This window comes from Mustela putorius, unplaced genomic scaffold (assembly GCF_011764305.1).
Source record: "Mustela putorius furo isolate JIRA1106 unplaced genomic scaffold, ASM1176430v1.1 tig00000145_pilon_pilon_pilon, whole genome shotgun sequence".
NCBI classification, from domain to species: Eukaryota; Metazoa; Chordata; class Mammalia; order Carnivora; family Mustelidae; genus Mustela; species Mustela putorius.
The window spans coordinates 36,209,635-36,222,811 of record NW_025421294.1 but is presented as its reverse complement, the minus strand read 5'-3'; the positions used below and the strand labels follow the sequence as shown (position 1 = coordinate 36,222,811).

Genomic DNA, 13,177 nt, shown 5'->3' with positions numbered 1-13,177 from the left:
GAAACCTTAAATTTTCCTTTAAAAGAATTTTTAAAATATTTCTATATTCCAGATTGCAGGCACGCAATTCTCTGTTTAAAGAGCAGATGTTGCAGACTGATACAGATGTTTTAGAACATTTATCGCATACCGACTTTATGTAGACCAAGATAGCTCCAAAAACTTTGGATGAGAGTTGCTGAAAATAGGACTAACTTTAATACCATTGTCATAGATTTGAATTTTGGAGTAAATAAAAATATAAAAACAAAAGGAGCTCTTACTAAAAGAAGTTTCATTGCTATAATATTAAAATGATTTATTTCAATTGGTGGTGAGGGTTATTATTTCTTAAAGTATTTAACCTTTTCCTAGTTGAATCAGTTTGCCTCTGGCAATTTGAGAAAAGACTGCTATGCATTATTCTGAACCCCAGTCCTCCATCACCTTTATACAGGACCAGATGGCCATTTTCCTTTAAGGGACATGTAATGGAGCAGGATACAAAGTATCATAAAGAAGAAATGGGTAATGGAAAACAGCTAATTTAACTTGTGATTCTCTCTCTCTCTCTCTCTTTTTTTTTTTAAGATTTTATTTATTTATTTGACAGAGAGAGAGATCACAAGTAGGCAGAGAAGCAGGCAGAGAGGGGGAAGCAAGCTTTCTGCTGAGCAGAGAGCCTGATGCAGGGCTTGATCCTATGACCTCGAGATCATGACCTGAGCGGAAGGCAGAGGCTTAACCCACTGAGCCACCCAGGCACCCCTTACTTGTGATTCTTAATCAAATTCCACCTTCCAAGTAAATTACCATTACTTGAAGTCAGATGTCTTCTGGTGAATTGGGGGATCTTTAAATATTACCCTTCCTGAGAATCCGCCAGGCTCTGAAAGCCCTGCTGGAGCCTTCCTGAACTCGGCTGGTTCCTTCTAGCTCTGTTTGGATGATACCAAGTAACTCAAAGCAGCATAGCAGGGGAGTGGGAGAGGCCTCCGTAGAGTAGACAGTTGCCTTATTTCTAGAAGCTTCATGAGTAATAGAGTAAGGTACATAACAAAGAAGACAGTTAAAACTCGGCTACTGTGAACTTCTTGTGTGGCTGTTTAGAAATGAAGCGGTTTCTACTCCTTTAGCACTCTCCCTTTTATGACTGCTGAAATGGAACATCCTAAACAGTCTTTCTCTTTTGCTTGGCTTAGTTGTGCGGCAGGATGGGACCTGGGCTTCTGTGTTGAGGTAATTCTTTTGTGAGCAAGGAGAGGACAAAGTAGTGGGGCATGGTTTTCTTTGTATTACGGATGCAGGGTGTATTCTTAATTTTGAATCACCGTCTCCTTTCTGGTTTCCTGCTGGTCAGGATTTGTTGGATTCCTCACAGCTCTGCGTAGGCATAGCTTACAAAGGTGCGGATTTTGAACAGTGTGATTACACTTTTTTGGATTGGGGATTGCGGTTGTTTTTGGTTTTGTTGTTTTGTTTTAAGTGGGGGAGGGGAGTGCCTGGGAGAACAAAATGTGATACGTGTGTGAACACTGATGGGCTCGTAGCATTGGACTGAAGTCCTCACTGTGGCCTCCGAACTGAAAACAGCTCATTTTATACTAAACATTCCTTGTGTGGTGTCCAGGTCCTTCTCTGCCCAAGTTACTGACTTAACATGTACTGGTAAGTAAAAAAGTAGTGATCCTTTGCCCTCTCTCCTCCCCACATTTCTGACAGAATATTGACCCTTGTTTTTATTTGTTCTGAAAGTCATATAAGCAGTTGTCACAAAGGGAGAGTTTGTCTTATGTCATCCATGATGTGGGTCCATAATTACTAAAGCAGTCCTCTTAATCCTGAACATGGGGCACAAAGAATCTCGTTTTGAGTCCATGAAAATTGAGTGGACCTCTTAAAACATTGTTAATCTCTGATTTTACCTGGGTGAGAGGTGAGGGTAAAGGGGCGTGGGGGAGTGTGAGAGGGTGGGGTGGTAAGTGAGAGTGAACTTTTTGTGATACTAGAAGGTTCAGGATCCTAAACATTTCTTAAAAGAGGCTTTTAACTTAGTAACTTGTTTTTTCCTTTACAAATTGTGTTAAGGCCCGCATGTTTTAAGGCTGTTGTGACTCAATTTTGTTGGATACACATTCAGGACAGGGACTGGTAAAGGAATCAACTACATGTGATGACGCTTAGAAATAAGAAGAAAATAATAACTTAGAAAGCAAGCAGTAGTCAGGTAACAAATTGACAAATGCTTTTCCATAATCTTTTACCCTTTCACAGTGTTGTGTACAACTTAATAAGTAAACGTTTTACGATATGGATAGAAATTAATACTATTTTCCATTCAGAAATGAAATCAGGATGACATTTCAGTAGTAAGGTTTTCAGACTTTGTTAAGAGTTTGTCAGTGTTAAATATTTGTGCCCTCCCTACACCATAAAATTCGTAGAAAGAGGCCCAGAGTATTTACAGAGGTCTCTTTTGCTTCTGCTCTGCATCCAATTTAATAATAGTATATGTGCACCTTTTGGTACCGTCACTTATTTTTCTGTTTTCCCCTTCTGTATTATAAAATTCTGTGGTGTGGTAACTTGTTCTCTCATTTTGTGACAGGTACTAAACCAGACCTGTATACTCTTATCTACATAAGGAAAGCTCTTTTGATAATGGAGTAATATAATAGTGGCTTCACAACAATAGTGAAGGTCTTAAGACTTCCCTTGATACTGTTATATAATCTTTGATTGTTATTTGCTGACTTTGAGGGAGGGAAGCAGTGCCACCTTTATGACATAGCTGTCATAAAAATATCCAAGATTCTCTCTGCATTCAGTTTAATAACAGGAAGGACAGAACCATTGCTCAATTGTGGCACAAAATTATTTCTTCCTTTATATGCCTGGAATTTCTACCTGAATATTCTATGCAGTTGATTCATTTATCACCTGTGTATGCTTCATACAGTGACTTTCTCTACCCCAGCATTCCTTATTTTCTCCCCCCTCATGTTACCACTGTCCTTGCTACTAAGTTTAAAAGATGGAAAAGAGCTAAAACTCAGTGAATTTGTTGTTGTTCAGCAGTAAAAATTATGCAAAAGGAATACTTTTTAACTAATTTGAACTAGTTGCTACTTTTTCAATCAGGTATTGAGATGGCCAGGCTGCCTCTGGGCTTTGTTATTTTGTCTAATTGGCTGATTCTGAATTCAGTCCCATGCCAGTGCACTCTGTTCTAAAAGCAAGGCTTTGTTTTATTCCGGGTATTACCTGGTAACCAGTCAATTAAGAACATTAGTAGAACTCTGAAGGGAAAGCAGTTCTATAATCTCTTTGGAATCTAGTTGGGCTGGTGCCAGTTGCTATACATTGGGAAAGGGGAGGAATCAACCAATTAGAGGACCCTTTTTTAATTCTCAAGAAACCAACAATAAGTGCAAATCTGAATTCTGAAGAGCAGCCATGATTAATTGAAGTATAAAGAACTTAAAAAAAAATCTAACTTCTACTGGCTCTAATATTCCAAATAATAAATGCCTGGTATGGTTAATTAAATACAGATATTTAAATTAGCCACGCAGCCTCTTTGTTGTAAGTGATCAGTAGTTGTTAGCTTATAACAGACTTTCCCAAATTGTAAGAGGTGAAAAGAAGCATTTAGGATTGTGTTTGAACCTGGCTCTGCCATTAGCGGTTAAATGGTCTTGGGTCCATCACTTCTCTCTAGATCTTGGTTTCCTCACCTAGAAATGGAAGGATTGAACTTATAAATTACTATTAGCAATTCTATACAGTCTCTTGACATGGTACTCCTGAGTGACAAAATTGAAGGTTTTTGTAGTTTAATGACAAAAAGTAGTGTATGAACTTCATTTGAGTTTGGGTGTGGCAGTATTTAATATTGAGTAGTTATAGAAAGGGTATATCAGGAATCAGTCAATGTAGTCAGTTGAATGAAGGCTTTGTTTTTAGATAGCATCTTTTCTTTTTGAGATACGCCTAAAAATATGTTTAAGAAGCAGTTGTTTAAACTTGGCCTCACGAAATGTTTTTGCTCTCAGTCTGTGGACCACAGGCCTCTTCATCCATGGGAATGATTTGATGGGGCCTGTGAATCCATTCTGAGGAAGCATTCCAGTTAGGTGATAGGTATGTCATTTACATATACAGGATTATTTTTCAAAACCATGTGGATGCTGACATAATGCAATTAAAATACATTTAACGGTGTTGCTAAATTCACAGAAGGCTTGTATTAAGGTTGTTTGTCGTTTTACTTGTAGTATTCACTGGAGTGGGGGTTGGGGACCTCAGTTTTAGCATGGTGGGGAGGCTGTCTGAAATATGTTGATTCAAGTCAATCTTAGTAATTACAGAAGTTTATGAAACTGCCCTAGAGATCTTATCTAATTGTTCTGCTTTAAACTGCCATTACAATGTAACCCCCCATTACCATCAAGAACATAGTGTAAGAAGGAATTTAGTAGAGGAAATGGTGAGGATGAAGACAGGGGAGAGGGGGTCACTTACCCTATCTCCACCAAACAGTGTTTTGGAACTTTGTCTCTGACATCTGGAACAGTCTATTTGCCCTATGAGGCAGGGCTAGGAGTGTGGGCTGTTTAGGCTGTATCTGGCACGATACTGGGGCGCAGGGAGAGCCATATGACCAGAGGAATGCACCTTGGAGTTGGCTGTTAGGGACAGACAGTGTTCTTGAAGTCACATGGTTTGGAAGTATGTTACGTTTTAGCTTCTGCTTATATTCCAGTTCCACAAATATTTGAGCACGCTCTGTGTGCCAGGTAGTAGTAGATCAAAGGACACGTTTGGTGCCAGTCTACATTTTTCTTTCTTGAGATAGACCTGGACATTGTGAATAGGAAGCAGTGTTAACAACCACTTCCAAGTGAAAGAGCACTTACTCCTGATACTATTTCTCTGACTTTTACTTTGCACCCCTTCTAAGATTTATATAACTTAAATCCACAATAATCTTTTATGTGAGTTTTTTTATCTCCATCCTACAGCTGGAGAAATTGAAGTTCAGAGAGACACAACAGCTTCTGTAGTCAGTCAACTAACGGGTAGCTAGAGTATCAAGATAGGAACACACAGCTTCTGACTCCTGGTTCATTTACTTGGGTGTTTATTGGGTAGGGTTAAAGAACTAAAAGATTTTTTTTTTTTTTGCTAGTATGCTTTAGACAGAGAGTAAGCATTCAAGTTTCCTAATTTCTACTTAGGAGACTGGGTGTAGAATTTAAGATCTGTGTATTATCATAGTCTGTAAAAGATTCAGCTCTCTCTTACATCTGCTGGCTTATTGAAGGGTACATTATTGGGGGTGGAGGTCAAAAGAGAATCACTGAAGGAACGGCTTATTCTTTTCCCTGATTCTGATTCACCAGGTCTGTCATGAGACTTAAGCATGGGTATTCTCCAAGTGACTCAAATACACTGTTCTTCTGCCCCACCCCCATCTTCACTCCCTTTGTGAACCACTTTGATATAAAGCCCTGGGAGGCCATTCATACAGCAAATACATATCAAGAATCAGGGGCGCCTGGGTGGCTCAGTGGGTTAAGCCTTCGGCTCAGGTCATGATCTCAGGGTCCTGGGATCGAGTCCCGCATCGGGCTCTCTGCTCAGCAGGGAGCCTGCTTCCTCCTCTCTCTCTCTGCCTGCTTCTCTGCCTACTTGTAATCTCTCTGTCAAATAAATAAATAAAATCTTTAAAAAAAAAAAAAAAAAGAATCAGCTGTGCCCGGCACTAGTTTAGACTGTTGGGATATATCAGGGAATAAAAACAAAGACTCCTGGCCTCATGCACCTTATCCTTCAAATAATTAGCAGGTATCTTTGAATGGCTTATTATTTAGTTTTGAAGGCTAATAAATAAGAGGAAGACTCTGTGCCTCGGATATAGACAGGAGAAAATAGAAACTAGGCCTTCTCAGAAATAACAAAAGGTGAAATTACAACAGGTATGAAATTCAAGCACATTCTTCATTAAGGTTCAGTAAAGTCACCAGAATTTATCTTAAATAAGTGATTAGAGTTGATGATAGGTATGTATGCAGAAAACCAACTAGTGACTTTACTGATTGCTTTTTGGGGGTTGGACTTCAGTAACCAGTTTTAAGAGCAGTTTATCACTCTCTCTCAAGTTCTCAATCTTTTGCAAGCTTCTTGGCTTAGGTCCCTAGAGATTTTGTAACTTTGTCTTGATCTTTTATGTTCTGTCAGTACAGAGAGCCATTTCTCAAAATCATTTTTACCTTGGGGCCAGATCTACAACTCTTTCTTTATGTTTATTCACTGGTTCTTTTCAGATGTGTCTCTTGTAACACATGCCTTTTTTTTATCAACCTTTTTTGCACGGTAGGAGAATTTTAACTTACTGCCTTGACTTTTTTCTAGATTACTTAAAATGTTTTCTACTACCCGTTGGTCTGTTTTCCCACTTTTCTTTCCATTATAGTACCTTTTTTTTTTAAAACTGGCTTTTGTTAATTTAAATTTGGACAGAAAGTATGCCTCATTTTTTAAGCTTAAAAAATCGTCGTTAATCACTGGTATCATCACATCCTCTTAAGGCAAGTTATCTTGTTGCTCTGTCCTCTAAATGTAGCACCCAGAGTCAGAAGGCCTCTGGCAGGGATAAAAATAGCCTTCCTGCTTGCAGGCTTGTTGTTGGTTTACTGGCAGTAGGAAATCTTTTGAATTCCTTAATTGGGTCAGCTCTTTGCTGGTTTCTCTGTAGACATTCCCTTCTGCCTAAAATTCTTGGATGCTTTGAATCTTGCAACTTTGTACCTGCCCTGAGTTACAGTCAAAGCCATCCTTCTGTAATCTATAGAAATTTACCCATTGACTTTCCTTGTCTTATGGATAAATGTTATTTATTTATTTCTTTTGCCACTATTATAGTTTCTTATTACAATTGAAAAAGTAAATTTGAGCCATTGGTACAAAAAGAAGACCTCCTTAATTGTTGTTTTTTTTTTAAAGGAACATTGTTCAGTTGAATTTTCAGTTTTCATTTCCTAAGTACTTTTGCTACTCTGCCAATTTGGCTATTATAAAAGTAAGGAGTTCGATTTTTTTTTTTCCTCTTGCTTCCCCCAAAGAAGAATTACACGCATTTGTAAAGAACAGTAGCAAACTCTGATTTTTCTGAAGCTGAAAAATCCCCCAGATGGCCACTCCCTTCTCCCAAGTTTTCAGTTTGGATCTTATTTGGCTAAAATGAATCCTTCCTCTTTCTTTCACAAGTGGAAAATCATTGGTTATCTCTGGATTATATTCTGAGAGGGGAAAAGTTTTAATATTAATAACATACCTCTTCTATGCCAGGGGAATTTTCTGAGCATTCTGCAAAAATGGTCTCATGAATTTCTCAACAGCCTTGGGAAGTAAATAGAAATACTTATTTTACTGAGGTTCATAGAAACTAAGTAATTTGACCTGGCTTACAAGATGGGATTGGTCTGACTCTCTACCCTTTCCATGGCAGAGAGACCACCAGTTGCTGGCTTTATTTAATTTATTCATTCTACAGCTATTTATTGAACATCTTTGCTCAAAACTCTGGAACGCAAAGCCCAAAATTTATCCTTAAAGATTTTGTTGCCTTAGAAAAAGAGTGTTTAGAAATAGATAATTTAAATATAGTGTAGTAGGTATAAAAGATGTTCTGTGGAATGTATGAGGTCATCTGAACCAGAGAATAGGTGGTTTGGGGCTGGGAGGACTTCCCATAGGATGTGAGGCGAGAGATAGATGGTACCTGGGCAAAAGGATGGTGGCCTGAGTGGTGAAACATTGGGAACAGAGAGAGGAGGGCATTCCAGACCGAGGGAGGAACCCAGAAGTAAAAATTAATGGACAAGTAGTTCTGAATGTCTGGAGTACCTAATGAGGGAAGGGAAATGGCGGTGTGGAGAGATGAACCTGGAGAGATAGGCAAGTGGAGCCAAGAATTTTTAATAAGCTCTGGCTTTTAAAAAACTGAAAGCCAAGCTTTCTGGGAGAGTGGTTTTATTTAGCTTAAAATGTATATATCTTTGTGATTTAAATGGCTCTTTGAGTGGGTGAGAGGCAAGATTCTTCAGCTGATGTCAGTCCCAGCCAGCTCCTCCTTTGTTTGTGATTTTGCATGGAAACATCTTTACTGGAAGTTGGTTGTATCATACATAAGTAAAGTAAGGTACTGATTTTGATTTGGGGAGTTATTTTTAGGTCAATAGAATAAATTATTAAAAATAATTATCTTTATATCATTAAGTGATAGAATATATTGAACATATTTTATTAGTTCATATTGATATGTGTTCTGCATCTGGAGAAGTATAAACCTAGTGTTCAGAAACTGAATTTATTACACATTTCTTGAGCCTTGCTCTGCATCGTCCGGGTCCCCACAGCGCCATCTTGCTGCAAGTCTCAGGCAGTGTTGGTAAGAACAGCAGATAGAGAAAGGCAGGTGGAACAGCACCTCCTTTAAACAATTATTTGTGGAGGTATAGGTTCAACATACTTAAATGCGAACTAACGAAAATAAGCAGGAACAGAATCAGGAGGAACATTCTAGCTAAATAACAACAAATGTGTGTGTGTGCTACGTATATATTTGTGTGGTGTGTGTAAATCTTGGCTCTACCTTAAAAATGGGCCTAAGCCCATACTTACACTTCTCTGTTAGAAATTTTTAATGGTGTCCACTGAAAATCCTTCCCTTTTCTTTGGAGTATCCAGGTTTTTATAGTGTAAGTCAATCAAAAAAACTAACTTAGAATTTCACATTACTGTCACTTTATAGGACTGCATGCTGTATTTTGGGTAACTTTGCAGTTATTCTGTATTATTATTCCTTAGCCTACACATATCACCAACAATTCTAGTATGACAGAAAAAGAGAAGGTCATACCATGAAATCTAATAGCTCTGTAGAACATTTGATATTTTTTGGTTTTTGTATATTTGAAGTAGCATTTATTATATCAATTCCTGCTGAATCATCAGTAGCCATAATATCTGGATTACATTTTAGAAAGTAACTTTCTCTAATTTTGACAAGAATACATACATTTATATACTCTAATGTATGAGAATATTTCCTTCTGGTCCTTTCTTCTTTTATCTCATTGACTAAGTTACTTTAGTTTCAGTCTTTAGAGAATTAGGATAATACATAGTGTTCTTTTGGGCACTTACTCACCTGAGCAGTTCTTAGTCTGGTTGGTAAATATTGGTTCTTCAACTTGCAGATGCCTGGCATAGAATTGCCTAGTTGAAGTGCAAATCTTTTCTGGGCTGTAGAACTACCCCAGAGTATAGTTCCCCAGAGTCCCACTGTATCAGTTGCCTATATTTGGCTAGGTTGAGTCATATCACCAAATATAGCCTATGCCTTCTGCATGATGTATGCCAGGCTTCTGGCTCCAAATGCCACCGCTGGCCTCCAGAGACTCCTGCTTTCCTGTCATAAGATTAGGACTGCTGACCAGGCAGTATTTCTTCATATTTATAACACAATCAATACCAAGAGCCTTCAAAGGTTGAATTTTATCCACCAAATAGGGTTCACTTGCCTGAAATCCCAACCCCTCCTTCTCCCTTGAGAAATTCAGTTCTAGATGTACCAAAACCCAGTTATATTTATAGATAGAAGAGTTATCAAAAACAAAACAAAACAAAACAAAACCCACAAACACTGGATTATATTCAGCTTCAGATAGTAGTTTATTTTTATTTTACTTCATTTTATTCATTTGTGAAATGCTGGTATTTTAAGTTCAGTGGAATGAACTCATTGGGTGCTTTCCTGGTACTTAAGCAGTAAACTCAAGGTACCTAGGTAAAGAAAGCTCTAATTCTTAAAGGGGGCTATTATGGTAGAAGAGAGAAAAAATTAATAGCTATAATGATTTACCTAAGAAGGTTGACTCTTGCAACATAGCTAGAAAGAAAAGTTGGTGAATTAATCTAAAAAGGGGGTTTCCTTTTTGGGAAAGTTACCCCAGAAAGAGGTGAATCTGAAGGGGGAAAGAAAAAAGATTTGAAAAATACCCTCCAATGGGAACAAAGGAAGAGCTCACTGTCTCAGACAAGAGAGGGGACCATAAGTGATCTAGTTGTGGGATAGAAGATGTAGAAATGCCTATTTAAACTGGCATCTGTAAAACAGAGAGGATCTTAGAGCAGAAATGAAGGGTGTACAAGCAGAATGAAAAGGTGTACAGGAGAATGAAAGGAAAGCTTGAAAGTCCCACTACGTTTATGAGAGTTTACGGAAGATTTCCAGAAAGGAAGTAATACGGGTTATCCATAATAGATGTTATGAATGGATGACTCGAGATATTTTAGTTGTAGATAAAAATTTACAGAAAGAACTGGCAGGTTAAGAAAGCATCATGAAGTTAAAAGGTTTTTTTAAAAAATGTCATTGCTTATATTTTAAAAATTGAAATAGAAAGTATTACTGATCGGTCAACAAAATGTCACAGGTGTATTTGTTACCCAGAAGCCAAAATTGATTCCAGCCTGACAAGACTCAAATAACAAGACCAGGGTAGAAAATTAAAAACAAGTATCACTTTCAGAGTTAAACTATGAACTTTGCCAGTGATTCTTCAGTGCCCTGTTGTCTTACCTGAAGGGTAGAATTACTGCATTCAGAAGCCTGAAGTATCAAAGGTCACCTACCTTGGCAATAGAGGGTGGGCTTTTAAGGAGCTGTGCGTTGAGGAAAATTCTGAGAACTGAGTTAAGGGACATTTTTGTGCCTGTCAAGTTGAAATATTCTTCTTATCTCTCTCTCCTTAAAACAGATAACCTAAAAGTTGAGTTTCTGATAAGGTAGAACTTGGTTTGTTTAAACTGGGCCAGCCGGTTTGGTAATTTGTCTTTTGTATTCTCATTGTTGATTATCCCTTCTTGGCATCAAATGAGAAGCATTTAGTTCATATGGAACAGTTCTGGTTTCAGCTGAAATGTTAGCATTAAAGAAATTTGAATATCTTCTTCGAAATAAAATATTTCCTCTTGAACTTTGTTTAATATAGTTAAATATTTTGTTTGTGTGTTGACCTACATCAACTTAAAAAAATGTTTTATGATAAATAAAAATGGTACATATGATGCTTTTGTTAGTTTATTTACTAGAGGGTTTTTACAGCTATAAAATGTACACGTGTTCCATTCCAGAAAATCAGCTGCTGCTTTGAGTTAACTGATTCGGAAACACTACTCACCCCCTCCAAACTTTTGTTAACAGTTAAGGTCATGTTCTTTTTCCAGTATCTCCAGTCTGTTCTTTAAAAAAAAAAAAATGTGCTTGTGACAGGTCATATGCTCCAGATTTATAGTTAAAAGCAGTTTCAGATGGACTTCACTGGATTTGGATACTTGGCTTTGTATATTAATTAGCCTTCAGTAACTGAGCCAATTTTTAGGAAGGAATTGAAATATCAAAATTAATTTTTGCCACCTCCTTCCCCATCTCCACCCGACACTCTAAATAGGAACAAGCTGAAATTGAAGTAAACTGTTTAACAACTTAGTAACCCTTGTATTTGATTTTAAATTATAGGAAAATTATTAAGTTCAGATTTTATTTCATATTAGATTCCCAAGCTTTGGATATGGGTTAATTAAAGCTATTAGCAGGGCGCCTGGGTGGCTCGGTGAGTTGGGCCGCTCCCTGCCTTCGGCTCAGGTCATGATCTCAGGGTCCTGGGATCGAGCCCCGCATCGGACTCTCTGCTCAGCGGGGAGCCTGCTTCCTCCTCTCTCTCTCTCTCTCTCTCTGCCTGCCTCTCTGCCTGCTTGTGGTCTCTCTCTGTCAAATAAATAAAATCTTAAAAAAAAAAAGCTATTAGCAATAGAGGACATGTTTTTTCCTTGATGATATAAGTTCATTCCTTTAGAGACCATTTCAAAGAAACATAATTTTGACAAGTTGAAGGATAGTTAAGGCCTAAAGTTCTTTCTAAAGGGTTGTTAATATATGGCTGATGGATTGATAGGACCACATATTAGCTCTGCTTCCCATAGTGTTGTTCAGTGAAACTAGATAGAAGTTTCCTGGCCTCTTGGAAGGCTTGCCTCAGCCTTAAGGCTGCTTCCTCACTTTTTCCATAGCTTTGGAGAGTCTGCTGTGATTCTGTGGGATTAGAGTTCAGGCTCCTGTTTTCCTAGTGGAATGTTTGTAATTATGAACCAATTCTAAATTCTCATAATACCTGATTTATAGAGTGCTGACTTTGGTAGATAATTAACAATCACATTCTTCTATTCATTCTCTAAATGAGCAAGACTTGTAGAGGGTTTTCCATCATTTTTATGAAGGTGGATGTAGATGTCAAATATGGAGACTCAAAAATGTTGCCCTAATGATTTTTTTATAACAGCATAGAACTAGGTATATGGTATGGTACTCAGAAGTAGGTATATGGTGTATGGTCTGGATACCTCAACTCAGTATGTAGAAACTCTTCCAGAACAGAAATGTAATTCCTGTTAAAGGGAGAGATCCCAGTGCAATTTCCCCCCTTTATTTGAGGCTACCAATTTGGAAAGATGTTGCATCTTCCAAAAATTTTAGTACTGTCACAGATTCTTTTTTGATGGACATCTTGGGTGTCCATTTTAGGTTCAAAACTAGATTTTGAACTACTTCAAAATTAGAAGGAAACTAACCCACCATTTTGTGAGTACCTACTGTGCTCTGGGCATTGTGCTATGTGCTTTGATATTTTCTGTCACATGTAAGTACAATAATATGTTTTTCTTTATTCTCTCTACTCTTCCTCCAAAGTGAGAATTTAAAACCATTAGTGTGTCTGTACATGTAGGCATAAGTCTGGCACTTTTGTTATGAATTATATAGAGAAATCTTCCTGCTAATTACGTACTTTTAAAAAACAAAGAAACTACACACATGAAAACATTTTTATATTTATGGGGCAAAAAAACCCTATTATTATGAGTTTCTATTAGAATATAATGTTATAAAGAAAATTACTTTGGAAATTAGAGACCAAATAGTTAAATATGAGGGATATTTTATTTTCCCACTTTCAAACTTACCCTTCTTTTTGGATGTTTGTTAACATGCTGATTGATATGTCCTCTGACTCATTGTGTTCATCAGCACAGCAAAGTTTTATCCCATAATAAAGCTTTTTAAAAATACCTT

The 13,177-nt window shown here is 37.5% G+C and overlaps 1 protein-coding gene across 4 annotated transcripts in view; it reads left to right on the top strand.

Annotated features, from left to right (window-relative positions):
- Positions 1-13,177, top strand: part of CPEB4 (cytoplasmic polyadenylation element binding protein 4) — a 63,641-nt gene that overhangs the window by 24,957 nt on the left and 25,507 nt on the right. The gene's annotated exons all lie outside the window — the stretch shown is intronic.